This window comes from Cervus canadensis, chromosome 21, assembly GCF_019320065.1.
Source record: "Cervus canadensis isolate Bull #8, Minnesota chromosome 21, ASM1932006v1, whole genome shotgun sequence".
Classification (NCBI taxonomy): domain Eukaryota; kingdom Metazoa; phylum Chordata; class Mammalia; order Artiodactyla; family Cervidae; genus Cervus; species Cervus canadensis.
The window spans coordinates 26,776,128-26,801,210 of record NC_057406.1 but is presented as its reverse complement, the minus strand read 5'-3'; the positions used below and the strand labels follow the sequence as shown (position 1 = coordinate 26,801,210).

At 40.3% G+C, this 25,083-nt stretch overlaps 1 long non-coding RNA gene across 1 annotated transcript; it reads left to right on the top strand.

Moving 5' to 3' along the window:
* Positions 1–2,422: 2,422 nt before the first annotated feature.
* On the top strand, positions 2,423–9,294 carry LOC122423586. The gene is made up of 4 exons (XR_006264187.1): positions 2,423–2,458; positions 3,571–3,640; positions 9,128–9,188; positions 9,281–9,294. It is a non-coding gene; the product is annotated as an uncharacterized LOC122423586 (long non-coding RNA).
* The last annotated feature ends 15,789 nt before the right edge of the window (positions 9,295–25,083 follow it).

The window sequence follows — 25,083 nt, the reverse complement described above, 5'->3', positions numbered from 1 at the left end:
TCCTCCGCCCTCTTGGCTCCTCCTAAATGAATTTCTTAATAGTCTAGTCTTCAGAATTGTTAAAGAAGTTAATTGTAGGTAATTTAACATCAGAGACAGTATTGTCTGAAAAGCATTCCATGTATTTAATTACAGCCCCTAAAATCCTGTATTAGATTTTTATGTACATTACAAAAAGTGTTTAAGTTAGTATGATATATATTTCATCTGTAATCCTATTATAGCAAATTGACTTCTTATAAAAGTGGAGCTTTAATTTTTACAGATAGTTTGCATTTAGTGAATGAGTAGTTATTACTTACTGTGTAGTGATTGGTCTCATTAAAAAAGTTGCCATCGTTTAAACTGGGAACCTCAACAGTCCCTTCCTGGTAGGATAAGAAGTGATAAACAAGAAGAGCTGCAGTGCTGAACCAGTGTGCAGCATACCAGGAAGAGATTACTTTCGGAAGATACCTTCCAATAGTACAGATCAGAAAAGCGATGCCTAGTTGAGAAGCACCGGTTATTTTGCGTATTGTGTCAACAAGGTCTCTATTACCAATTTTATTCCTCACAGATCCAAAAAGAGTGAGATAGGTTGACTTCATTAGAACCAGATGTTTTCTTCTGTGTGTTGGATACTTGTCATGATAGTATAGTTCTGTAAGAACACCATGTTCTGTTGCCATTATTTAAAAGATGATCATAATAGATTTTCAAATAGATCAACTTGGGACTCCGCAGATTCTAATAAAAGAACCAACACAAACACACTTCACATGAGCAAAAACACCACCATGTCCCCTCGATGTGGCATCTAGCACATTGTACAAGCTGTCTGAGAACACCTTGAAACCTAGTTCACCTCTGTCTAATCAAAGGGGGCTTCCCAGGGGGCTCAGCAGTAAGGAATCCGCCTGCCAATGCCAGAGGTACGGGTTCCAGCCCTGGATCGGGAAGAGCTCCTGGAGAAGGAAATGGCAACCCACTCCAGTATTCTTGCCTGGGGAGTCCCATGGACAGAAGAGCCTGGTGAGCTACAGTCCATCGGGTCACAGAGAGGCAGACACGACTCAGTGACTAAACAGCAACAACATCGACCAAAGAACTTCTCTAGGTTGGTTTTACACGTTAGAGGAGATACAGAGATGACACAGAGTCTTGGTCTTCAGTATGCTCAGAATAGAATAGAGTTGTCCCTGGTTAATTTCTACAGTTTTTGAAACAGACTTTTCAAAGAAGACATTCTTGTTTATTTGTTCATTTGTTCACCAAAGAGATAACTTTCCAGTGTCTTTTGCGTCCTAAGCCTTGTTCTGATGTCACAGGGTGCAGACATGTAAAAGTCACTGCCCCTGCCCTCCAGGCTCGAGGTTGCAGCGCTCCCCTCCCCGTGGAGTCACTGCACGTGAGTCATCCCTCCAGCATCAGATCATGACGACACGCGTGAAACGTTGTCCAACAGCACCAGAGTCCATAGCTTCCTCTCTGCTTCCCTCCCTCCCCTTGTTCATCAGCTTAGGGTCTGATGACGAATGCCTTCCAAGCTGAAAAAGCATGATTTCTGCCAACCTTTGCCATATAATGGGGAGGATTGATGTAATGATAGCCCTCAGTAGAACACAGCACTGTTTGGACCATCCTGCTCTAGGTGGTCCAGATACTCTTGAACAATGGAAGGTGACAGTCTCAAGAGATTATCCTTTTCACATTTATTAGTATGTACACATAGATATTTAAAACATTAAAAATGCTCAGCCTCCGTGTACCCTGCAGCATGCTCACCACTACAAGTCCAGTCCCCATCCTCACCACCCAGTTGACCCCCTTTACCCATTTACCCTCCCCCACCTCCCTGTCAAGAGATTATCCTTGCGAAACCTGGAATCACTACATCTTTCATACTTCTCTTGCATTTGGCAAGAGGGCCAGGAAGACTTTGTTTCCTATGTTTTACCACGCTCTGAAGTTCGGCACCTGTAGACCACGCTTCCTTGTGATAGGGCATTTTCATCCTGAACTGAAGAGCCGGAGGATTTGTGTTATGTCCCAGCAAGACACCTGCAGGCTCTGTTCACTGCTCCAGGGGATGGAAGTCCAGAAATCCTGTGCTGTTCAAGTGTGCTATTGTCAGTTTATAGTACTGATTCTATTAACGGTGTAGTATCATTTTCTGTCAGTCTCCTAGAGGTTGGTTAGCATTATGGTCCTTGTATCAGCAGTTCTTTCTTTTTCTGTTCTGCCTTTGATGACCATGAAGGAGAGGAGTGGTTCTCAGGCATTAATGGCCCATGAGTATAGTACAATCACTGTTCCCTCTAGTGTGGTCTCCAGGTGTGGTTCCAAAGGAATACTTTTAAACAAAACATCAGTCTTGAGGTTTTAATAGTCTGTATTTTTCTTTTGTTGATTTAAAATGTGTCTTCCTTTTTTCTTCACTAGTGGATACGAGTTCTGAAGAAGACTCTTTAAGCAGGTAGGATTTGACGGATTTTTAAACTTGTATGTGTCACTAGGAGAACACACAGAGAAGAGAAGCTACTGTTTGCTGAGCGTCCTGCTCTGGGTCAGAGACTGCATCATGTGCGCAACGTCTGTGACCTCATGGAGTCACCAGAGCAGCGTCGTAAATCACTGTGTCCTGCTTTACTTAATCAGGCAACTGTGGTTCGGGGAGGTTGATGAATTGACCCATGATTCCAAGGTTAAAATGAGTTGACCTGTGATTTGACAGCTGGCCTGCCTGACTCCAGCATCCACTCTCGTGTCCCTCAGCAGAAATTGAGAAGTACCCGGGTAGCATATAAGTGAAACATATAAATTAGTTCTTTGACTTGTGTCCATTTTCAGTTTTAGACATTGCGGGGGACTCCTGTATCCCCTTTACAGTAAAGGGAGGAATGGGGCCTTCTCCATAAGTGATTCCCCTGCTGAAGGACCAAGACTGCCACTTTTGATGGACACAGATTAGTCTCTGAACCAGGGACAGACAATGGAGAAGGAACAGCATATCCTTCTGCTTTAAGTCATCAGGTTTATTCCACTTTGGGCAAACAAAAGTTATTTCAGTCCATCAATTAGATTTTCAGTTCAGCTATTAGGACTTGGTGAAGACATATTATTTTCAGGCTCTCCCAATATATTGGCTGTCAGTCTTTGTTAATGGAAACTAAGAATGAGTCTTCCCTAGATATGTCATAGGTTGGGAGAGATGGAAGCAGAAATAGGTAACTAACATCTCTTTTGGAGACTTCTCTGGGGGTGCAGTGGTTAAGATGGTTAATAAGACTTCTTCCAATGCCGGTGGTGTGCTTTCAATCTCCAGTCAGAGGAACTGAGATCCCACATGCCTTGGGATCAAAGAGCCAAAACATAAGACAGAAGCAACATGGCAACAAAGTCAATAAAGACTGTAAAAATGGTCCGCATCAAAATATCTTAAAAAAATTGCTTGAAAACAGAGGCCAAATTTTAATTATGTCAAGAAACTTCGTTTACTGCATAGATAGCCAAACTTTCATTTGCTTTTTTTCCCTTCATTTAAAGAAATGAACTCACTCATTTTTGTTGTATGTTTATGCTCTAAAGGTTTTCCAACAAACCTGGTGCTGACTCATGGCCTCCGTCAGATGATGAAGTCTTAGATTTTGAGACCAAGGTACAGTGCACTCCTGTGAAATCAGTTTCCGTACTCTGAATTTAGCTTCATGTAGTATTTACTCTTAAATTCAGCAATGGTGTCCCTCTCACTGTTTTATGTTTATAATGGAACGTTCTTCAGAGCAAACTATTTTATAGAAATATGACTGGTGGTTGTTTTTTTTTCATTTTTAACTTTGGTGAATAATGAAGGTGGGGTGAAGAAAACAATGGGCTGGAAAATAGAGTGACAGGAAAATTGTATTGGAAAAGCTTTCCCACAATGAAGGAACTATGAATTTTGGTCAAGGATAAAGACTCTTACTGTGAATTTTAAACCATAAGGACATGACTTTTGCAATACTCACAGTGCAATACTCAAGACAGTCAAGAATCTGCCTACAATGGTGGAGACCTGGGTTCGATCCCTGGGTTGGGAATATCCCCTGGAGAACAGCTACCCCCTCCAGTATTCTGGCTTGGAGAATTCCATGGACCGTAGAGTCCATGGAGTTGCAAAGATTCTGACACGACTGATCGACTTTCACTTCATAGAAGCAGAGACTTTCAATAACCGCGAGATAAAACTTGCAACTCGGGAGTTTTTTTCTATTGTATTTTTAAAAAGACCTACCCCGTGTCCTGTGTCAGAGTCTAAACCTTCAGATTTCAGACCTTTTGTGTTATTGTGATTTAAGTGTTCATCTTAGAGCCCCGTGTCAGTGTAAGCTAGTGGGGTTCAGGAAACAGTTGTGCATCTCCTGGAGCATGTAGCATAGGTCTCGAGTGTAAGAACCGTGTTAATAGTTATTGAATGTGAATAAATGAAGAGACAAACGGTATCCTATGTAATGTGACAGGTAATGTAGTTCAGTTGTGTTATGTTGGGGAAGGGGGTCCTGCATAACAAGGAAATAAATAAGAAATATGTGAAAAGTGAAAGGTTACAGTATTTTTTTCAGTGTCCACTGGTTGTGAGATGAGAAATTTAGGTGAAAATTTTTGACCTTTTTTGCCCCATCTTGTGTTCCATTAAATGTTTCTTTTCAAGCCATACATTCTCCCCAGAATTTTGATTACCAGTTCTTTTTCCCAGTGAATAGTTAGGAATATTTCTTAATCAATTTTTCTCTCTCTCAACGAATACTTTACAACATTCAGGTAGTGATAGATGACCATGTGTGACTAATCAAATGACACTTTTTATAGTGGCAAAATTGAACTCTAATACGGTAGTATTTATAAACAAAAAGTTTTGGAGTAATACAGATTGCTATATTAGAGATATATTATGAACAAAAGCCTCTGTCTTAAGTATATGTTTTATAGACAACATATGTTGATATTTTCATAAAATTTGCAGAATATAGATGTGTAATTTATATATTAATAAAAGCATACAAAACAGAGGCTTTGTTCATAGTATATCCTTAAGAATACTGATGTATTACTGATCTATTGTATATACATTTTAAAAGTACATGCTTTTCCACAAGCCTTATTATGCTTATTTTATTCCCTTAAGTTTGTACTTGACTAGGAATGTCTCTCTCTGGTTTCTTTTCCTCCCCCACCTTTTTTGCTTCTTTTTTTTTTTTTTACTGTTAACCTAATTTTTCCTTGCAGAATACTTTCCTTCAGTGTCTATTCTTTAAGTCCATCTCTCTCTGCCTCTGTTGTGAACATGTTTGATCGTGGCTTTCTGTTTAGTGTGTTTGTGGCTTTCATTCACGATCATTTCCCTACAGGTTTATTCTTGCTCTTTCTCCCTGTTTCTTCGAAGGAGCCGAATTGAAACAATCATTTGCCTTTAGCTGTTCAACAAACAGAAGGAGCTTATCCTGTTTGTACTTGTAACCTATCTAAATAAGGTTCTACTTACAGTCTAAACTTTCATATTTCCCTTCCCAAGGGATAATTCATACATGTAGAAATCATGCAAGCAAATTTCAGAATATAGCGATTAATTTAAATGTCTTGGTTCTTCAGTAGTGCTCTAAACTCCCAGGGATAATTTTTTTTTTTCTAGAACATTTTGGTAGAGAAAATAATCTGGTGGGTGTCGTAGTATTTGTAGAGCAGTCAATTGGGGGTAAGGAGAGGAACATCTGGGGTTTCTGATGTCATCTGTCATAATGCTTACCCCATGAGAAGGTTCAGTTGAGTCGCTCAGTCGTATCTGACTCTTTGCGACCCCATGAATCGCAGCACGCCAGGCCTCCCTGTCCATCACCAACTCCTGGAGTTTACTCAGATTCACGTCCATCGAGTCAGTGATGCCATCCAACCATCTCATCTTCTGTCGTCCCCTTCTCCTCCTGCCCCCAATCCTTCCCAGCATCAGGGTCTTTTCCAGTGAGTCAAGCCTTCGCATGAGGTGGCCAAAGTATTGGAGTTTCAGCTTCAGCATCAGTCCTTCCAATGAAAACCCAGAGCTGATCTCCTTCAGGATGGGCTGGTTGGATCTCCTTGCAGTCCAAGGGACTCTCAAGAGTCTTCTCCAACATCACAGTTCAAAAGCATCAATTTTTCGGTGCTCAGCTTTCTTCACAGTCCACCTCTCACATCCATACATGACCACTGGAAAAAGCATAGCCTTGACTTAGATGGACCTTTGTTGGTAAAGTAGTGTCTCTGCTTTTATATATGCTATCTAGGTGGGTCATAACTTTCCTTCCAAGGAGTAAGCGTCTTTTCATTTCATGGCTGCAGTCAGCATCTGCAGTGATTTTGGAGACCAGAAAAATAAAGTCTGACACTGCTCCCACTGTTTCCCCGTCTATTTCCCATGAAGTGATGGGACCAGATGCCATGATCTTCATTTTCTGAATTTTTGCACTCTCCTCTTTGACTTTCATCAAGAGGCTTTTTAGTTCCTCTTCACTTTCTGTAAGAAGAGTGGTGTCATCTGCATATCTGAGGTTATTGATATTTCTTCCAGCAATCTTGAGTCCAGCTTGTGCTTCTTCCAGCCCAGCATTTCTCATGATATACTCTGCATTTAAGTTCAATAAGCAGGGTGACGGTGTACAGTCTTGATGTACTCCTTTTCCTATTTGGAACCACTCTGTTGTTCCGTGTCCAGTTCTAACTGTTGCTTCCTGACCTGTGTATAGGTTTCTCAAGAGGTAGGTCAGGTAGTCTGGTATTCCCATCTCTTTCAGAATTTTCCACAGTTTATTGTGATCCACACAGTCAAAGGCTTTGGCATAGTCAATAAAGCAGAAATAGATGTTTTTTCTGGAACTCTCTTGCTTTTTCTATGATCCAGCCGATGTTGGCAATTTGATCTCTGGTTCCTCTGCCTTTTCTAAAACCAGCTTGAACATCTGGAAGTTCACCGTTCACGTATTGCTGAAGCCTTGCTTGGAGAATTTTGAGCATTACTTTATTAGTGTGTGAGATGAGTGCAATTGTGCGGTTGTTTGAGCATTCTTTGGGATTGGAATGAAAACTGACCTTTTCCAGTCCTGTGGCCACTGCTGAGTTTTCCAAATTTGCTGGCGTATTGAGTGCGGCCCTTTCACAGCATCATCTTTCAGGATTTGAAATAGGTCAAGTGCAATTCCATCACCTCCACTAGCTTTGTTCATAGTGATGCTTTCTAAGGCCCACCTGACTTCACATTCCAGGATGTCTGGTTCTAGGTGAGAAATCACACCATCGTGATTATCTGGGTCGTGAAGATCTTTTCTGTACATTCCTTCTGTGTATTCTTGCCACCTCTTCTGAATATCTTCTGCTTCTGTTAGGTCCATACCATTTCTGTCCTTTATCGAACCCATCTTTGCATGAAATGTTCCCTTGGTTTCTCTAATTTTGTTGAAGAGATCTCTAGTCTTTCCCATTCTGTTGTTTTCCTCTATTTCTTTGCATTGATCGCTGAGGAAGGCTTTCTTATCTCTCCTTACTGTTCTTTGGAACTCTGCATTCAAATAGGACTATCTTTCCTTTTCTCCTTTGCTTTTCGCTTCTCTTCTTTTCACAGCTATTTGTAAGGCCTCCTCAGACAGCCATTTTTCTTTTTTGCATTTCTTTCCTATGGGGATGGTCTTGATCCCTGCCTCCTGTACAAGTAGTCTGCTATCCATGGTTCATCAGGCACTCTGTCTATCAGATCTAGTCCCTTAAGTCTATTTCTCACTTCCACTGTATAGTCATACGGGATTTGATTTAGGTGATACCTGAGTGGCCTAGTGGTTTTCCCTACTTTCTCCAATTTAAGTCTGAATTTGGCCATAAGGAGTTCATGATCTGAGCCACAGTTAGCTGCCGGTCTTGTTTTTGCTGACTGTGTAGAGATTCTCCATCTTTGGCTGCAAAGAATATAATCAGTCTGATTTCGGTGTTGACCATCTGGTGATGTCCATGTGTGGAGTCTTCTCTTGTGTTGTTGGAAGAGGGTGTTTGCTATAACCAGTGTGTTCTCTTGGCAAAACTCTATTAGCCTTTGCCCCGCTTCATTCCATACCTCAAGGCCAAATTTGCCCGTTACTCCAGGTGTTTCTTGACTTCCTACTTTTGGATTCCAATCCCCTATAATGAAAAGGACGTCTTTTTTGGGAGTTAGTTCTAAAAGGTCTTGTAGGTCTTCATAGAACCATTCAACTTCAGCTTCTTCAGCGTTACTGGTTGGGGCATAGGCTTGGATTACCATGATATTAAATGGTTTGCCTTGGAAGCGAACAGAGATCATTCTGTCAATTTTGAGATTGCATCCAAGTCCTGCATTTGGGACTCTTTTGTTGACCATGATGGCCACTCCATTTCTTCTAAGGGATTCCTGCCCACAGTAGTAGACAGAATGGTCATCTGAGTTAAATTCACCCATTCCCGTCCATTTTAGTTCGCTGATTCCTAGAATGTCAACATTCACTTTTGCCATCTCCTGTTTGACCACTTCCAATTTGCCTTGATTCATGGACCTAACATTCCATGGACCTAACAAAACATGCAGTATTGTTCTTTACAGCATCGGACCTTGCTTCTATCACCAGTCACATCCACAACTGGGTCTTGTTTTGCTTTGGCTCCATCCCTTCATTCTTTCTGGAGTTATTTCTCCACTGATCTCCAGTAACAGATTGGGCACCTATTGACCTGGGGAGTTCCTCTTCCAGTATCCTATCATTTTGCCTTTTCATACTGTTCGTGGGGTTCTCAAGGCGAGAATACTGAAGTGGCTTGCCATTTCCTTCTCCAGTGGACCACATACTGTCAGACGTCTCCACCATGACCCATCCGTCTTGGGTGGCCCCACACGGCATGGCTCAGTTTCATTGAGTTAAACAATGGTCCTGTGATCAGATTGGCTAGTTTTCTGTGATTATGGTTTCAGTGTGCCTGCAGGTTAGTCGGTGGCCGAACTGGGATCTGAATCCACATCTGAATGACTCCAGATGTGGAGTCATTGTGTTAGATCATATAGTAATGGGGGGTGGGGGATTATAATTCTTTTATTCAAGTTGATACTTGTTATGCTTCAAGCTCTTATTTTCTTCTCCAGCATGTCCCGAAACCAAACTTAGCAAAGCTACTGAAGGCTTTTCAGCAATCCAAGAGAAACGGTAAGTTATTTGAAGACTGTCCTCCTGGTGTTATTCACTGATTTGCAATTACACAGGTTCTCATGTACTCTCCCCTGTTTTTACTGTATTAGAAGCAGAATGTGGCAATGCTCTCAATTCACCTGCCACTATTTGAAAATCATAGTGTTTTATATTTGGAAACTATATATACCTACATACCCACTCCAACTTATCTTAGCTTTTCTCCAGATATAGGAGGGATGAAAACTAAAACAAAAGAAATTTGAGTAACTCAGTAATTTGGTTTAATTTATACACTGAGCTACACTGTTTGAAATGTGGGAGTAGGAGTGATAAAATTTCTCAATTTGTGTCATTGTTTGCTGTTTAAAAAAAGATTGAAAATATGTTTGCCTCACTAGATTGGGAACGAAAACAGAAAGTATGCCTATTTTACTGTTTTTTTTGTTTTTTTTTTTTCTTTGTTTTTTTTTTTTTACCAGTGTATTGCCATGTACTGTTCTTTGCATAAAGATTTTGTACCACACAGCAATTGAACAAAAGGATGATCAATTGTAAAAATGATTTTATTTATTATAGCAAAAATATTGTGGTGCTTTTGGGTAAATCAGTAGATTCCTAATAAATCTATCATGGTAAACATCTTGAACTAGATAGATTAAAAATGAGGAGCAACGCATGATAGCATGGAGGAAATACAATGTGGAGAGGCAGTAGTTTCAGTTACTCTGAATTAGTATTCTGATTGGACAGTAACTTGTTTGTTGTAGATGATATTAAAATTCATTAGTTCTAAGTTCCTCATGTTACAGATTAGGCAAATAAACCTGAGAGATTTTTTTTTTTTTAACTAGTTATCTATGACCTGTTTAACTAGTTTTTAAGCTAGTTGTGAGGATCATACCCAAAAAGATTTCCTACAACACAGTTCAGTGGGCTTTCTAATGTAGCATATTGCTATCAGCCAGAGTGTATAAAAAAAGGAACATAGTAAAGTATTCTTGCCTGGAGAGTCCCATGGATAGAGGAGCCTATAGTCCTTGGGATCGCAAAGAGTGGGGCACAACTGAGTGACTAAGTACACATGCACAAAACGGAGTAAAAAATGAATTTAAATTGAAGAGCTTAGACTAACACTACCTCAGTCATTTACTAGCAAGTAACTCAGAAATGCTTTCAATTTTTCACCATTGAGGGTGATGCTTGCTGTGGGTTTGTCATATATAGCTTTTATTATGTTGAGGTATGTTCCTTCTATTCCTGCTTTTGGAGAGTTTTAATCATAAATGAGTGTTGAATTTTGTCAAAGGCTTTCTCTGCATCTATTGAGATAATCATATGGTTTTTATCTTTCAATTTGTTAATGTGGTGTATTACATTGATTGATTTGCGGATATTGAAGAATCCTTGCATTCCTGGGATAAAGCCCACTTGGTCATGGTGTATGATTTTTTTAATATGTTGTTGGATTCTGTTTGCTAGAATTTTGTTAAGGATTTTTGCATCTATGTTCATCAGTGATATTGGCCTGTAGTTTTCTTTTTTGTGGCATCTTTGTCTGGTTTTGGAATTAGGGTGATGGTGGCCTCATAGAATGAGTTTGGAAGTTTACCTTCTTCTGCAATTTTCTGGAAGAGTTTGAGTAAGGTAGGTGTTAGCTCTTCTCTAAATTTTTGGTAGAATTCAGCTGTGAAGCCATCTGGTCCTGGGCTTTTGTTTGCTGGAAGATTTTTGATTACACTTTCGATTTCCTTGCCTGTGATGGGTCTGTTAAGATCTTCTATTTCTTCCTGGTTCAGTTTTGGAAAGTTATACTTTTCTAAGAATTTGTCCATTTCCATCCAAGTTGTCCATTTTATTGGCATAGAGCTGCTGGTAGTAGTCTCTTATGATCCTTTGTATTTCAGTGTTGTCTGTTGTGATCTCTCCATTTTCATTTCTAATTTTGTTAATTTGGTTCTTCTCTCTTTGTTTCTTAATGAGTCTTGCTAATGGTTTGTCAATTTTGTTTATTTTTTCAAAAAACCAGCTTTTAGCTTTGTTGATTTTTGCTATGGTCTCTTTAGTTTCTATTGCATTTATTTCTGCCTTAATTTTTAAGATTTCTTTCCTTCTGCTAACCCTGGGGTTCTTCATTTCTTCCTTCTCTAATTGCTTTAGGTGTAGAGTTAGGTTATTTATTTGGCTTTTTTCTTGTTTCTTGATGTAAGCCTGTAATGCTATGAACCTTCCCCTTAGCACTGCTTTTACAGTGTCCCGTAGGTTTTGGGTTGTTGTGTTTTCATTTTCATTCATTTCTATACATATTTTGATTTCTTTTTTGATTTCTTCTATGATTTGTTGGTTATTCAGAAGCGTGTTATTTAGCCTCCAGGTGTTTGAATTTTTAACAATTTTTTTCCTGTAATTGAGATCTAATCTTACTGCACTGTGGTCAGAAAAGATGACTGGAATGATTTCAATTTTTTTGAATTTTCCAAGACTAGATTTATGGCCCAGGATGTGATCTATTCTGGAGAAGGTTCCGTGTGCACTTGAGAAAAAGGTGAAGTTGATTGTTTTGGGGTGAAATGTCCTATAGATATCAATTAGGTCTAGCTGGTCCATTGTGTCATTTAAAGTTTGTGTTTCCTTGTTAATTTTCTGTTTAGTTGATCTATCCATAGTTGTGAGTGGGGTATTAAAGTCTCCCACTATTATTGTGTTACTATTAATTTCCTCTTTCATACTCGTTAGTGTTTGCCGTACATATTGCGGTGCTCCTATGTTGGGTGCATATATATTTATAATTGTTATATCTTCTTCTTGGATTGATCCTTTGATCATTATGTAGTGTCCTTCTTTGTCTCTTTTCACAGCTTTTATTTGAAAGTCTATTTTATCTGATATGAGTATTGCGACTCCTGCTTTCTTTTGGTCTCCGTTTGCATGAAATATTTTTTTCCAGCCCTTCACTTTTAGTCTGTATGTGTCTCTTGTTTTGAGGTGGGTCTCTTGTAGACAGCATATATAGGGGTCTTGTTTTGTATCCATTCAGCCAATCTTTGTCTTTTGGTTGGGGCATTCAACCCATTTACATTTAAGGTAATTATTGATAGGTGTGGTCCCGTTGCCATTTACTTTGTTGTTTTGGGTTCACGTTTATACAACCTTTCTGCATTTCCTGTCTAGAGAAGATCCTTTAGCATTTGTTGAAGAGCTGGTTTGGTGGTGCTGAATTCTCTCAGCTTTTGCTTATCTGTAAAGCTTTTGAGTTCTCCTTCATATCTGAATGAGATCCTTGCTGGATACAGTAATCTAGGTTGTAGGTTATTCTCTTTCATTACTTTCAGGACGTCCTGCCATTCCCTTCTGGCCTGGAGGGTTTCTATTGATAGGTCAGCTGTTATCCTTATGGGAATCCCTTTGTGTGTTATTTGTTGTTTTTCCCTTGCTGCTTTTAATATTTGTTCTTTGTGTTTGATCTTTGTTAGTTTGATTAATATGTGTCTTGGGGTGTTTCGCCTTGGGTTTATCCTGTTTGGGACTCTCTGGGTTTCTTGGACTTGGGTGGCTATTTCCTTCCCCATTTTAGGGAAGTTTTCAGCTATTATCTCCTCGAGTATTTTCTCATGGCCTTTCTTTTTGTCTTCTTCTTCTGGGACTCCTATGATTCGAATGTTGGGGCGTTTCACAGTGTCCCAGAGGTCCCTGAGGTTGTCCTCATTTCTTTTGATCCTTTTTTCTTTTTTCCTCTCTGCTTCATTTATTTCCACCATTTTATCTTCTACCTCACTTATCCTATCTTCTGCCTCCGTTATTCTACTCTTGGTTCCCTCCAAAGTGTTTTTGATCTCATTCATTGCATTGTTCATTTTTAATTGACTCTTTTTTATTTCTTCTAGGTCTTTATTAAACAATTCTTGTATCTTTTCAATCTTTGTCTCCAGGCTATTTATCTGTAACTCCATTTTGTTTTCAAGATTTTGGATCATTTTTTATTATCATTATTCTAAATTCTTTTTCAGGTAGATTCCCTATCTCCTCCTCTTTTGTTTGACTTGGTGGGCATTTTTCATGTTCCTTTACCTGTTGGGTATTTCTTTGCCTTTTCATCTTGTTTAGATTGCTGTGTCTGGAGTGGGCTTTCTGTATTCTGGAGGTCTGTGGTTCCTTTTTATTGTGGAGGATTTACCCAGTGGGTGGGGTTAGACGATTGGCTTGTCAAGGTTTCCCGGTTAGGGAAGCTTGCGTCAGTGTACTGGTGCGTGGAACTTGATTTCTTCTTTTTGGAGAACAATGGAGTGCCCAGTAATGAGTTTTGAGATGGGTCTATGTGTTAGGTGTGACCGTGGGCAGCCTGTATGTTGACTTTTGTGGCTATGTTCCTGTGTTGCTGGAGAATTTGCGTGGTATGTCTTGCTCTAAAACTTATTGGCTCTTGGGTGGTGGTTGGTTTCAGTGTAGGTATGGAGGCTTTTGGACGGTCACTTATTACTTAAAGTTCCATGTAGTCAGGAGTTTTCTTGTGTTCTCAGGTTTTGGGCTTAAGTTTCCTGCCTCTGGATTTCAGTTTTATTCTTCCTGTAGTCTCAGGACTTCTCCAACTATACAGCACTGATAATAAAACTTCTAGGTTAATGGCGAAAAGATTCTCCCCTGTTAGGGACACCCAGAGAGGTTCACAGAGTTATGTGAAGAAGAGGAGAGGGAGGAGGGAGATAGAGATGAGCAGGAGGAGAAAAAGGGGGACTCAAGAGGAGAGAGACAGATCTACGCAGCTGTCTGTTCCCAGAGTGTTCTCCGTATCTCAGACACCTACAAGGATTCACAGAATTAGATTGGGAAGAGAAGGGGAAAGGAGGAAATAGAGGTGTTCTGAGGTAGAAAACAGAGAGTCAAGATTGGGAGAGAATAATCTTCGGTTTAAAGATAGGGCTTCTCTTTTTTTTTTTTTGTAAGGTTATAGTGTAGTGAAAATGAAAATGAAGAGTAGTAGAGGAGTACTAGAGGACTTTAAAAGAAATGAGAGAAAAAGAAAAATAGAAAATAAAAGAGAAAACGGAAAGGAAAAAAAAAGAAGAAAAAAGAAAAAAAAAAAAAAAAAAAAAAAAAAAAAAAAAAAAAAAAAAAAAAAAAAAAAAAAAAAAAAAAAGAAAGAAGAAAAAAAAAATTTTTTTTCCCCCTAATTAAAAAAAATCGTAAAAATCTATGAAAATGAAAGTTAAGGAGTAATGGGGGAGTAATAGGGAATTTTAAAGGAAAATAAAAGAGAAAAAATAAAAAAGAAAAAATATAAAAGGAAAAAAAAAATTTTTTTTTTCCTTACTTAGAAAAAAAAAAGTAAAAATATATCTAGGAGTTTCTCTGGAGCTGCTGCGGTCAGGGTGGGTTCGGCTCAGTTTCAGATAGCTCCTCGTTCCAGCTTACACTTCTCGATATCTACAGGGCCCATCCGGTGAAGTCGGTGTTTTCTACAGGGATTTTAATCTGTTGCACCAGTCCCTTCTGAAGCGGTTCCCTTTGTTTATTTGGCTTCTGTTTGCGGGTCTCTTCAGAGCCTCATTTCCGCCCTGACACAGGCGGGCGGAGGTGGACTCTTATTCAGTTAGCTAGTTCCGTTGCGCTGCTGGGAGGGGCTGACGCTGCGGGGATGGGCTGGCGCTGTGGGGCGGGGCTGACGCTGCGGGGAGGGGCTGGCGCTGCCGGGAGGGGCTGACGCTGCTTTCTCCGTCTGCGCTGCTCAGGCTCCCGGCTGTTCTATATGGAGCGCGCCCCGCGCTGCGCCAGGTTCCAGCCCTCGGGTGTTACACAAAAGCGCGGAAGGAAAAGCTGCGCCTGCTCTCTGTGCCTTCCCCGTCAGAGCGGTCCAGGCAGTGAGCGGCTTGATGGGCGCACTATCCCCAGGTGTGGCGCACTCACTCCCTTCCGCGGACCCAGTCTCAGTTTCCGCTGGCGCCAGTTGGGTGCGCGCGCCTTCCGCCCTCTGCGTTAGGTTCAAGCCCTCGGGTGTTACACAAAAGCGCGGAAGGGAAAGCTGCGCCTGCTCTCTGTGCCTTCCCCGTCAGAGCGGTCCAGGCAGTGAGCGGCTTGATGGGCGCGCTATCCCCAGGTGTGGCGCACTCTCTCCCTTCCGGGGACCCAGTCTCAGTTTCCGCTGGCGCCAGTCGGGTGCGCGCGCCTTCCGCCCTCTGCGTCCCCAGCCCCAGTCCCCGCCAGCGCCGGTCGGGTGCCTGCGCCCTGTGTCTCGCGGCGACCTTCCCCTACCCCCTGCCTCCTGCCTCCGGCGGGGCTGGGCCGGTCCGCAGCCTGCGAGCTCTTCTCGGGACTTTCTCCGTCCCTTTGTTCTGCGAACGGCCGGCAGTGTGTTCCGGCCGGTTAGTTTTCTCTCTCTCTTTTGGTCTCCCACAGTTCAAGTTGGCACCTCACAGAAGCTCCCTCCGATTGTCCTCAGGGCACTCAGGCCCGGACCCTAGCCCAAGCAAGGCCGCCTAAGACTCCCTTCCCTGGACGGGTCTCCGTCCTTAGCTCTTTTGTCTCACTTTTTATCTTTTATATTTTGTCCTACCTCCTTTCGAAGACAGTGGTCTGCTTTTCTGGGCGCCTGATGACCTCAGCTAGCGATCAGAAGTTGTTTTGTGAAGTTTGCTCTGCATTCAGTTATTCTTTTGATGAATTTGTAGGAGAGAAAGTGGTCTCCCCGTCCTACTCCTCCGCCATCTTGGCTCCTCCCCCCCCCCATATGTTCCATAAAATTTTATCTGTATTTTTTAAATTGGCTTTTAAGTTTTTATTTTCTTGCTGCCATATCTCTGCATTTAAACTTCTCTTTGTTTGCTACTGATTGTTTAGCATTTTCTCTACAAGAACCTAACTGTAGAATCACTCAGCCATTAGTCATGAGTTATTGTACTTATAATTACCTATGGCATCTCAGGTGGCACTAGTGGTAAAGTATCTGTCTGCCAATGCAGAAGACACAAGAGACACAGGTCCCATCCCGGGTTGGAGAGATCCCTTGGAGAAGGAAATGGCAACCCACTCCAGTATTCTTGCCTGGGAAAGCCCATGGACAGAGGAACCTGGAGGGCTACAGTCCATGGGGTCACAAAAGAGTCAGACACAACTCAGCAACCAAACAACAATGACATCTATCTATATCTATCTACTTATGCATCTCCAAATATTTTATATCTCTTGGACTGCAAGGAGATCCAGCCCATCCATCCTAAAGGAGATCAGTCCTGGGTGTTCATTGGAAGGACTGATGCTGAAGCTGAAACTCCAGTACTTTGGCCACCTTATGTGACGAGTTGACTCATTGGAAAAGACCCTGATGCTGGGAGGGATTGGGGGCAGGAGGAGAAGGGGACGACAGAGGATGAGATGGTTGGATGGCATCACCGACTCGATGGACATGGGTTTGAGTAAACTCCAGGAGTTGGTGATGCACAGGGAGGCCTGGCATGCTGCGATTCATGGGGTCTCAAAGAATCGGACACGACTGAGCGACTGAACTGAACTGAATATAATTTTCTATATTGCTCCTAAATAGAAAAAATGTCACTAAGCCAAATTCCACGAGGAACATATTGCCTGCTTACTTTTTCTTCCTTTTAATGTTTCTGTTTTGTATACGGTGGACACCAGTGTTTTGGTTGTTTGAACTAATGCTGACTGGAGTATCAAATACCTCACAAAAATAAATAGGTGGATTGGATGAAAGACTATATAAGGAAAAGTTAAACCTTAATGTCCCCAAGTTCACATTCAGTTTCAGGTGACTACTACTAATATTGATGCAAAGCAGGACCATTGTCCCCCTGGACTTTGGGGACAATGGTCACATCAGCAGATGGATGAGGCAGATTTCTACAAATAAAGATAGGGGAACTCTGGGGGAAAAAGGTGGGAAAATCAGTGAAAGTAAGGCCCTTGATGCTCTTGCTTATCTTGGATTCTAGAAGGATTCTTCTCTTCTGAAGATTACTAAAGTAAAAAAAAAAAACATACAGGTGCCAAAATTTTGGACTCTTCCAACAATATATAACAACATAATAAACTCATTACATCACTCTAATGATGCTTCATGCTCTCCCTTAAATATGAATAGGTACCTAGAATGATTCACAAATAAGCAAAACACAGAAACCTAAGGGAAATAAATATTTCATGAGCAAAATAAAAATTCCAAAATATATTAATTTATTAAGTATTATAAAATGTAATTTAAAGAGAAAAAATGAGAAAGAAAAGCCTGTTATATTAAACATGTGTCAAAATAATCAATAAAATAAAGAATTTTTATTTCAAAGTTGAGAAAATTCTCACAAAGGAAGATGAAAATAAAGTTGAAAATAGGATAAAACAAAGTACAAAACAAGAATACTGGAGTGGTGTTGAATGTATACGAACATTCAATTAACACAATTTCCTGAAGAAGTGACTAGAGAAAATGAGTAGGGGAAAATAATCGAATTTATTAAAGTGTTTGTAGAATTAATTATCATAAGTTTCTAGATTAAAAGGTCCCCATTGAAGGCTTGGGGCAAGAAATGAAATTTAAAATCTTTAATGAAATTTTTAAATGCATTATCTTTATAATTCAGGACACCAAGAATAGACTAAAAGCTTACATAGAGAAAAACAAAAGGAATAAACTGGAAAAAGAGCAAAAAAAAAAATTGATATTAGATTTTTTAGCAGCAACATTGCAACTCAAAAATAAAAATGTAATACCTTAAAATTTCTGAAGGAAAATAATTTCAAGCATAGAATTATCTACCTAGTTAAATATCAATCACAAGTATACCAAACATATAAATGTTCTAAAGAAATGTAATTTTTTTTTTTTTTGAGGGATGGGATGGGGAGGGAGGTGGGAGGGGAGTTCAGGATGGGGAACACATGTACACCTATGGCAAATTAATGTCAATGTATGGCAAAACCAATACAATGTTGTAAAGTTAAAAAAAAAAAAAAGAAATGTAATTTTTATGTGACTGTTTTGGGGAAGTCATCAGAAAAGGGAATCCACCTAAATAAGGAAGAAAACTATGAAAGAGAAAGACATGGGAACAAAGAAAACAGACAAAAGCAAAGGGTGATGAGTAAGAGGGTATTGAACATAATCTCTAAAATGAATTTTCTGATGGGCATTGACATGACTCATAAAAATTCATTCTCTTCTATTCTCCTTCCATAGGTTTATGTCTCTTTTCTAGAAAACCTCATCCTTATTTAACAATCTTTCCTGCCCAGCAGCCAAACTTTAGACACTGTCCAAAAGTCTGTGCACATTCTTCCCTTAGGTTATTGTCCCTCCATTCAAACTTGATAGTCAAGTATACTGTTTGAAATGCTCCCTAAAGGGTTGATTTGAGCACATCACTGTAATGGACATCTAATTTCAGCTTGTGTCACTATATCAAGCTCACCCATGTTCTGACAGGACAACATATTTCCCCCCCTTCCCTCAGTTGCTCACCAAGAAGCAACAGCTACAACTGAGGGGCACTGTTCTCCACTCTGGACCTGATTAGGGCTGATCTAAAACGTTCCATTTCCATCTCCAGAGGGATTGCTGCTGTCCCTCCACCAACTTGGTAAATATAAAAATATAGTTAATGAGGAGCAACTATGATTTCAGCAGCGGGTTATGTCTTGGGTGTTCAATCTCTCCAAGGACCCAAGAATATATCAGGAGATGCTTTTCAGGTAGTGATGAATTCATAACTACAGAAGGAAGGCCAAGTGTTTTGGTGACTTCTTCCTCAAATGAATCTGCCCTCCTGTTCAGTCAATGGAGATCTGAATTTGAGAATTACATTAGATCTGGAAACTGAAGAAAGTATCACAATTTGACATTGTGGCAACTGACATCAACCTTCATCTTACAGCTCTTGATCTTGGTTACATAAGGAAAGTAATACCACATATGGCTGCCCAGGTTTCTTGACCCTATAGATACCTTGGTTGTTAGCACCATCCTCATAAATGTCTGCAGAACAATGTTCTCTGGTTATCATTTAAACTTGGAAGTTAATGAAGTTAATCTTCCCCTTCTTAATTGCCACCATGTTTGCATGCATGCTAAGTCACTTCAGTCATGTCCAACTCTTTGTGACCTCATGGACTGTAGCCCACCATGCTCCTCTGTCCATGGGATTCTCCAGACAAGAATACTGGAGTGGATTGCCATTTCCTTCTCCAGGGGATCTTCCCAATCTAAGGTTCCAACACACATTTCTTACATCTCCTGCATTGGCAGACAGGTTCTTTACCACTAGTGCCACCTGGAAAACCTATAATTGCCATCATCTGACCTCTGTTACCTTAGGATCCTATGATCTGCCTTGACACTAGACAGTCCAAATGCAAGGCAATGAGCTACCATGATCACTTGCTTGCAAAAGATAGACACCACTGAGGCTTTTTAATTAATTAATCAATTTTTCATTAGCTTATTTACTGATGCTGCTGCTCATCTCACAAGATAGTTATTTTACTTGCGTAAGTAGAAGGCTTTGTAAGCCCTCTTGGGAATAGAGTCAGACAGAGTCATATTCTGTTTTGCATGCCCAGTTGTAATGCCCAAGTGACCTTTTCCTCAATACTTCGTCAAGGGAATATGACATCCCCACTTCATTGTCATGCTTATGTTTCAATTAGCAGGCTTATTAGGACTCACTCTAGGTGCTCTTGCCAGATATTAGATCCTGAGTGGCCCTATTTCAATGAACTATTTCTCCCCAACCTTAAATTCTGCCCTTCTTCTAACACTTTTAAGACCCATCCCCATTTTGCAACCAATATTTATTGAATCATTTTACTGTCCTTGTGATGAATAAACATTGTTTTCTATAGCATGGTTCCATAATTTTACATTGGTGTTATGATAAGACCCGATCCTAGTTATTTGTCTAGAGCTGTGTTTCTCAAACTTTAGCACGAACCAAAACCTCCTGGGGGACTTGATAAATAGGTTGGTAGGCCTCTTACAGAGTGTCTGATTCAGTAGCTGCTGCTGCTGCTAAGTCACTTCAGTCATGTCCAACTCTGTGCGACCCCATAGACGGCAGCCCACCAGGCTCCTGGGATTCTCCAGGCAAGAACACTGGAGTGGGTTGCCATTTCCTTCTCCAAAGCATGAAAGTGAAAAGTGAAAGTGAAGTCATTCAGTCGTGTCCGACTCTTAGCGACCCCATGGACCGCAGCCTACCAGGCTCCTCTGTCCATGGGATTTTCCAGGCAAGAGTACTGGAGTGGGGTGCCATTGCCTTCTCTGCTGATTCAGTAGGCCAAGGTCTTATTTCTAACATGTTTCCATATAATGATTCTGCTGCTGATCAAGGTCTGCATTCCTAAGACCCATTTGTCTACAGTCAATAAGAATGGATGGGATAGATCGTGAGGAGGAAAATCAACATTTCTTTGATGCACCCAGCCCAAGTGAGCTGGTGCTCACGCGAGAGAAGGAAATTCTCCAAAAAGTGGTTGAGGGCCACTTATACCTGGCTGGAAGGTTAAACTTCAAGGTTCTTTCACACACTCACCAAAAGGATTTCTAGGGATGTACATCAAGAGGATTAAAATACCTTAGGGAATTGCTGATTTTTATTTAATATTAAAAAATTATAAAGCAGCTTCTAGGCAAAGACAAAAAATTGAAAATAGACTCGAAATAATACACATATATTTTTCTTTCTACTAAAAGTCCACTAAATAACAGTAAAGGAAATTTTCAAAGACATTAACTAATAAGGACACTATGAGGAATGTGAGAAAAAATAAAATTTTGGTTGTGAAAAGCAAGTGTTGGATGGTAACAACTTTGAGAGACCCGTGAGAGCTAAGTGATAAGCTGGTAGAGCAGAAAACTGACCACTGACCTGATAAACCACAGAATGCACAGACGCTTAAATCCTGGTAGCAGCAGACAGCACTTCAAAGAGGCGGAAACCAAGCTAAAGGAAGAGGGTTTCTTGAAATCTGTTTAAGAAGTTAGATTTTCTAGTCACTTCCGTCTCTTAGAACATTAGAGTCTCAATTACTTAACAGGGTGAAACAGAAGGATCATCAGTGGAGCATGGGAGCCACAAAGGCCAGAGTCCCAAACAGAAATCAAATGATTAATATTTATATACTGTTTGGAAACCTTATTCTCACCCATTTGGTTCCTCCACCATGTTTTTATCCTCCAGGCAGGACATTTGAGGGTTTCCCCCTGTGGAATGCATACAGCTACAAGGAAAAGGCTAAAGGTATTAATACTGAGCAGTGGCCACAGGACTGGAAAAAGTCAGTTTTCATTCCAATCCCAAAGAAAGGCAATGCCAAAGAATGCTCAAACTACCACACAATTGCACTCATCTCACGCACTAGTAAAGTAAGGCTCAAAATTCTCCAAGCCAGGCTTCAACAGTACATGAACCGTGAACTTCCAGATTTTCAAGATGGTTTTAGAAAAGGCAGAGGAACCAGAGATCAAATTGCCAACATCCACTGGATCATCGATAAAGCAAAAGAGTTTCAGAAAAACATCTATTTTTGCTTTATTGACTATGCCAAAGCCCTTGACTATGTGGATCACCACCAATTGTGGAAAATTCTCGAAGAGGTGGGAATACCAGACCACCTGACCTGAAGGTCAGGAAGCAACAGTTAGAACTGGACATGGAACAACAGACTGGTTCCAAATAGGAAAAGGAGTATGTCAAGGCTGTATATTGTCACCCTGCTTATTTAACTTATATGCAGAGTACATCATGAGAAATGCTGAACTGGATGAAACACAAGCTGGAATAAAGATTGCAGGGAGAAATATCAATAATCTCACATATGCCGATGACACCACCTTATGGCAGAAAGTGAAGAAGAACTCAAGAGCCTCTTGATGAAAGTGAAAGAGGAGAGTGAAAAAGTTGGCTTAAAACTCAACATTCAGGAAACTAAGATCTTGGCATCTGTTCCCATCACTTCATGGCAAATAGATGGGGAAACAGTAGAAACAGTCGCTGACTTCATTTTGGGGGGCTCCAAAATCACTGTAGATGGTGATTGCAGCCATGAAATTAAAAGATGCTTACTCCTTGGAAGAAAAGTCATGAGCAACCTAGACAGCATATTAAAAAGCAGAGACATTACTTTGCCAACAAAGGTCCATCTGGTCAAGGCTATGATTTTTCCAGTGGTCATGTATGGATGTGAGAGTTGGACTATAAAGAAAGTTGAATGATGAAGAGTTGATGCTTTGAACTGTGGTGTTGGAGAAGACTCTTGAGAGTCCCTTGGACTGCAAGGAGATCCAACCAGTCCATCCTAAAGGAAATCAATCCTGGGTGTTCATTGGAAGAACTGATGCTGAAGCTGAACTCCAATATTTTGGCCCCTCATGTGAAGAGTTGACTCATTGGAAAAGACCCTGGTGCTGGGAGGGATTGGGGGCAGGAGGAGAAGGGGACAACAGAGGATGAGATGGCTGGATGGCATCACTGACTTGATGGGCATGAGTTTGAGTAAACTCCGGGAGTTTGTGATGGACAGGGAGGCCTGGTGTGCTGCGTTTCATGGGGTCGCAAAGAGTTGGACATGACTGAGTGACGGAACTGAACTGAGAGGAGAAATTAGAGTACTATTAAAAGCATCCAATATTTCGTAATTGCAGTTCTGGAGAAGAAAGTAAAGTACTGGAGGGAAAGAAATGTATGAAACTAAAAAATGTTAGTAGAATAAAAAACACAAGTTTCTAAATTAGAGGGCCTACTAGAGGCACAGAGCAATTGTTGAAAATTGGACAACTCCAAGGAAAATATTGCAGAATTTCAGAAGAGTGGGAGAAAAGAAAGATGCTCTGAACACACAAAAAACTCATGTCAAAACATAAACCCACTCACTTGTAAACAATTAATCTTTGACAAATAAGTCAGGAATATACAATGGAGAAAAGACAGTCTCTTCAGCAACCGGTGCTGAAAAAGTTGGACAGCCACACGTAAATCAAAGAACTCAGACACACCCCACACCATACACAAAAATAAACTCAAAATGGCTTAAAGACTTAAATATAAGGCATGACACCATAAAACTCCTAGAAGAGAACATAGGCAAAGCATTCTCTGACAAAAATTGTACCAGTATTTCCTTAGTCAGTCTCCCAATGCAATGGAAATAAAAGCAAAAATAAACAAATGAGACTTCATCAAACTTAAAAACCTTTGCACAGGAAAGGAAACCATAAACAAAACAAAAAACAGCCTACCAACCTAAGTAAGATAATATAATCAAAGAATAAAAAACATAGGGTACAGAAAACAGAGACATAACTCAAGAGAAAATTAAAATAATGGTGTGAAGAATGAAGGCTTCCCTGGTGGCTCAGATGGTAAAGAATCTGCCTGCAATGTGGGAGACCTGGGTTCAGTCCCTGGGTCAGGAAAATCCCGTGGAGGAGAGCATGGCAACCTACTCCAGTATTATTGCCTGGAAAATTCCGTGGACAGAGGAGCCTGGGGAGCTGCAGTCTGTGGGGTCGCAAAGAGTCAGACACAACTGACTGACTAACAGACACACACAGAAGATGAAGTAGGGAGATTCCATAATATGGAATTGTGCAATAGTTGTAAAGCAAGATCAGTACATATAAGAGCAGTTTAGACACATCTGAGAGAGATTTCACAAATGGGATTATGTTTTAAGAATAGCTGCTGAGTATTAATGTATTGAGATTTAGACGAATAAAAGGTGTGAAGCATTGAATTAATAAAAATACCTAGGAAAATAAGGGGGTAAAGACCATTTTCAATTCTGAAGTGGGGGAGAAAACGCTTCAAGAGAGAAAATGTTTTATCGATAGTATTTTTCTTTGGTAAGAATAGTGTTCATAGAGTTCAAATAATATGAATGCTGATTATTGCCTAACTAGTAGGAAGCTTCCATTACTCAGCTGTAACCAATCTTCCTCTTTCTCTGCAGTCAAGGAGAATTACATTTTCCTAGCTCCTTGAAGTTAGGTGAAGCCTTATCATAAGTTCTAGCTAGGAGGCTATGGAAACAGGTTACCTATGTCCCTTCCCGTTTGAAGACTTTAATTGCCTGTGTGGGTCCCTTTAGCGCTCTGTTTCCTGGCTGAATTAGCTGAAGAAGACACAATTTCCAAAGGAATCAACCATTAAATTATGGAGCCTACTTCAGTCTTAATTGTTGAGTTATCGCCTTCATGACAATTGTCTTGGAGAGTGTCCTGAATCAGCATTGGGTTTTGCTAGAACAACAACATAAAAATGAAACCTTTTATTTTAAGCCATGAAGATACTGGGATTGTTTATTATTGCAGCATAATCTAGTCTAATTTAACTGGAAAACTCCAAATTATGATATAAATATGTATATATATGGGGACAGAATATGTGTGTGTTTGTGTATATGGGCACACATGCTTGCATGAGCATGCATGGGGGAGCAATAATGAAATGGTGGTAATAGAACATTGTATATCCTCTTCCATAGTGGAAAGTTAAAAGAAAATGGTTAAAAATTAAACAAAAAAGCACAAATATAACCATGCTATTTAGATACATGGAAGTAAGTTCCAAAAGATCTAGTCAAAATATTAATATGTGTCCTCATTTTGCAGTTTTCTAACACAAATTTCAGTAAGCACAGTTTAATGACACCAGTTCCCTAAGGCCTGGTTCAAATTTGTTATCGTATATACTATTAATAATTGTGAGTAATAGCATAATGTAAAAACTCCACTGCTTGCTCTTTAGTATGCAAACAATAAAGTAAATATTAGCCGTCCATCATGGTCTGTGACTGGTTGTATCACAACTTTCAAACTCTGCTGGTGACTGGTTACTGCAGACCTGTTAAACAACACAGAAAAGTGGAGATGCTTTACCTCCTTGTCTTCCAATGACAAACCCATGTGACA